The following is a 4,676-nucleotide window of genomic DNA, read 5'->3' as shown; positions in this document are numbered from 1 at the left end:
TACCTTTAAATGCAATATCTAGATGCATTTAAAACATTTTTCGAGGCAACCCATAGATAACTTATTTTAGATAATAGTTCTTACTGTCTTTTAGATAAATGTTCTAATTTCCAATTCACTTTACTCTGATCCCAGAAAAAGAATTCACGAAAGTACCAATGATTTTCACACGGGTAACCCCTTAATGACACAACGGGGGGCGAAACGAAACAGTTCAGCGGTGATTCACACCGTTACAAAATGAATCGCAAGAAAGTCTTTTGCACAGCTTCTAGCCTAAGCTCCCTGGATTCGTCTCGTTCGTGTCAGCCGCGCGATGAAACGTCTTCATGTGTCTACGAACGCAGAACGAGTAATTGCTCCGGAAGTTGCACAAATCGCAACGGAACTTCAGCATCCCGGTCTCGTGTACGTTCCTCACGTGCCTTTCCATGTTCGCCTTGTAGGTGCTCTTGTACGGACAGAACGAGCAAGCGAACTGCGAGTTACGGGGGTTCATCTTGCAGCCGAACTGCACGTGCCGTCTGAGCAGATTCTTCAGCGGGAACACCTTCTTGCAGAAGCCGCACATGTGACGTTTGTAAACGATCGGATAGCTGGAAGGGATCGACTGGGACGCCCCCTGCCCGATCTTGAACTTCTCGAGGTCCATGGGAAGTGGAAGATCGACGACGGGGTTGTAGCCGTCCACGTAACCCTGTTGCACGTTCCACATACCTGAAACAGATCGAAAGAGAAACCGATGAAGCGACGTTCGCCAATCGGGGAGGGACATCGTTCACGGACGGAACGAAAGCTACGCTCGACGGGCAGGAGTTTCGGATTACAGTAACACTTGGATTAGTACCCGAAACGTGATCTACAGCGTAAGGGTGGTCGTCCCCACCACAGCGCAAAAAAGATTAAATGCCCCCCTTATCGTTGAGAACACTAATGCAACGATGAACATTTTTTATTTTTATTTTTTTAAATGAAACTTTTACTAACGTATTTGTGAGAGTTTTCTGATTAAAACAAGACCAAACACGATACAATTTCAAGTGTATTTACTTATTGTTGTTAAGTGCCATAAATAAGTAAATTCGGTCCAAATTGTACCGTGTTTGGTATCATTTTAATCAGCAAAATCTAACAACTACGTTAGTAGAAGTTTTATGGAAAGAAAACTGAAAAATATAAAATTCATGGTTGCGTTACTATTATGTCCTCGACACGCAGAGCGTGTAAACTTTATCGTCGCCTCGACGCTTTTTCTTTTCCACTCGCTGTCCTTTTCTACGTTCAGCGTTGATTCCATATTCAGAATCGATTCCTCTGCTCACTAATCACCCGGGCTCCAGTCCCAATTTCCAGATACTAATTCAAGTTTCACTATATACTGTACCATTAAATCGAGGGACGTGTGCTCTTGAAACAACATTTCGTTTTATTAATCGTGAACAACAGAGACAGTGTCTTGGAATGAAACACCAAAGAGGGTGACATTTGGACGGGGTACACTCCGAGGAACCAAAAGAAGGACATCTTGCGCGCGGTAAATTGGGAGGATCTATTGGAATTGTCCACTGGTTGTACTCCTGAAGATCACGTTAAAGCTTCAACGACGTCCTTTTCCGATCACAGGAACGCTTCGAACGGGGACTGGTCCTGAATCGAAGTGATCGCTATACGGGGAACTGCGAGTGCACGTGTCTCATATGCCTGATCAGAATGTCCTTTCGGCTGGTCCTGTAGTCGCATATCTGGCAGGAAAACATGGGCGGCAGACCGCAGCCGGTGCTCAGGTGACGATGAAGACTCGCCTTCCAGGTGTAACCCTTACCGCAACGGGGACACACGAACATCGGTTTGTCGGACTGGTCGGGCGGGTCCTCCAACAGATAGCTCAAGTCTCCCCCTAAAAATCAAAAGCGTACTCGTTAGTACAGGATACCGTCGGTCCCCTTCTCACGGTCCTATCGGACAGATCTGAAAGAAACGTCACAACGGATGTAAAAGCTCGATTCAAAATGTACCGACGCAAGTCCAGATCAGTTCCGATCCTCGCTGTGAATCGACTCTGGACGTCGAAGGATATAATATGATTACACCATTGTCCGATGATATTTGAACGTGAAATAAATTCAACAGACGATCGGTACGATTCTAATGAGTGATATTTTATTGATTCATGGATGATCATTATTCGCTGGAGTTACCAAGGTTGTCGATATAATGAATCTGAAAATTCCGCTGCACCAGGTCGTTACGGGACATATTTAGAGGGCTTTAGTCGTAGAATGCCCACGGAAAATACAGTTTCTTTTTGTTTTCTCTCTCAATATTTATTGCAACTGACATCGCCAACAACTACAACTTACTCACAAAACGCACGAAAATTGAATTTTTGTTTTTTTTTTTTTGGTCCACTCGCTATAGTATCATTTGCGAGGTAGACGATCGACGAAGGTCGTCGATCGGTGGATTAACAAGCGATATTCGAGCACCATGTACGGTCGACGATGGATCAAAAGATCTCGGTCTTCACGGGTGCCGTGTGTTCACGGGCCACATGGTAGCGCAGCAACGTCGGTATCCTGGCTCTGTGCGCGCAAAACGGGCACGGATAGAGGGGCTCCATCTGACAGAAAAAATTCATGTGCTTCCGCAGGCTCCTCCAGTCGCTGTACCGTTTCGCGCACTTCAGACAGAGCAGCTCGTCCTTGCAACGCCTCCATATCTCGCGGGGCAGCTGGTCGCAAAACAGCCGGTGTTTCACTGAAACAGGATTGGAACAACACGTGAGTGAACGGAACACGAACGAACGAAAAGGAAACGAACAAACAATCAAGGGGCAGAAGGAATTTGGGAATGTGTTATATAATATGTTCATCTCCGATAATGGTTTGTCGTTGAAATCACTGCTACGAAACCATCACACTGTCGACACTTTCATCGATCGTACCTTTATGGACAGGAAGACCGATATTTACCATTGGAATAAATTGTCGTTAACATTTTCGATCGATCACTTTTTTATCGATGGAAACTGCAGACGGGGTGATGTCTTCGCGCGGTGACTTCGATGCGTGGAAAGAGGGGCGACATCGAACGATGTCACTGAAAAAACGTGTTCTCGAAACGAGTAAATAAAATTCACAGCAATGTGAGACGGATTGTTCGACGAGGGGGATCGATAAGTGATCCCGTTGTGAAGAATCATCACTGCAATAAAAAATGGGAATGTGGGAAATAGGATTTTTTTTATCGATGATTCTCTCCTGTGTGTGTGATTCTGTGGCATCGAGGTAAAGCATCACACGAGATACGTAAACCGTGTGTATTTTATTATTTCTTTTTCTTTTAAGTAACACCTTACACAACAACAAAGATTTCTTTTTTAGATAGTATCCTGCCGGTATCGCGAGTCCAAGATTAACGAAAAATCGATCGATCGATTATACAGACTCTCTCGGCGACTCGACCGAGAGACCGAAACGCAAGGAAATCGATCGTCGCGCACGACTCTCTGGTCGGGGAATTTCCTTCATCTTCTTCATTTTTCTTTTTTTTTTTCTTTTTCGTTCCTCTCGTTATATATCATCGATAACAACGAATTTTAGAGGCGTAGTCAACGAGTAGAACGAGAAAAGAGAACAGAACCGAACCGAAACGAATAGAGCGAATTGATATTTTTTCATCTTCACTTTTCTTTCTGTTCATTTTTGTCACAGCCCAAACAACACTAACCAGCCGCGAGAAATAAAGTTAACGAGGGGAATCGGCGTACCGTTATTATATATCTGTCGGCTACAGCGATACAAACGTCGGCCTGAATGATCGTCGCTCTTGCCCTGAAACGATGCTATTCAAGTGTTCAGATGATTGTAAAAGTTCTTAAGTGCACCATTGCAAGTATTTATATCCTAGTCCCTTTAATAACGCAGTCTTAACAGATTATATACGACAATAATAATAATAATAATAATAATAATAATAGCAATAATAATAATAAAAAAAGAAAAGATTAAGAAGGATAACGTGTGAAACGGAGCAAGGAGAGAAAATAGCTTGAAACATTCAGCACCATCGAAGTATACCAAAGCTCGTGGAATACATTCCGTGGAGGGACGCGAACCACTCTTTATAATAGTGCAAACGCAAAACCGAGGACTACAAACATAGACTCATCCGTAGTAGAGAGGCGCTCGGGATCGCGTTTCTATGCCGCGAACGCACGCAATGTATACAGCTAAAAAAATATATATATATATATATATATATAACGAATCCTACAAAATAGCGGAGGAAACGTGAAATAAAACTTATTTCGAAAATCCAACGCGCGCAATATCGAATAATCAGCCTTAGAGTCGTGAAAAAACATTTCTTTCTGACTTTTTTCAGTTTCTTTTTTTTTTTTGTTTGTTAAAAACGAGCAACAAAGCGTATCTTCTTCTTGTACTCGTGTACGTCCCGTTGACGTACGTACAGAGATCTAACTATAAGACACTTTCTCTCCTTTTGTTTTACCAAGAAAAGGGCACATAATCGCCGTAAAATTTTTGATAATCACTCCCCAAGAACCGTCCCGATGCTAACACCGTGATAAAATGCTCCTTCCACCAGTGCTTCAGTGCCATTTTGTAATCGTTTCTTTTACAAATATTAAGTGTGTGTATATATATATATTTATA

The sequence above is a fragment of the Dufourea novaeangliae genome, unplaced genomic scaffold (assembly GCF_001272555.1).
Source record: "Dufourea novaeangliae isolate 0120121106 unplaced genomic scaffold, ASM127255v1 scaffold228, whole genome shotgun sequence".
Taxonomy (NCBI): Eukaryota; Metazoa; Arthropoda; class Insecta; order Hymenoptera; family Halictidae; genus Dufourea; species Dufourea novaeangliae.
Note: the sequence above shows the minus strand (reverse complement) of the source record.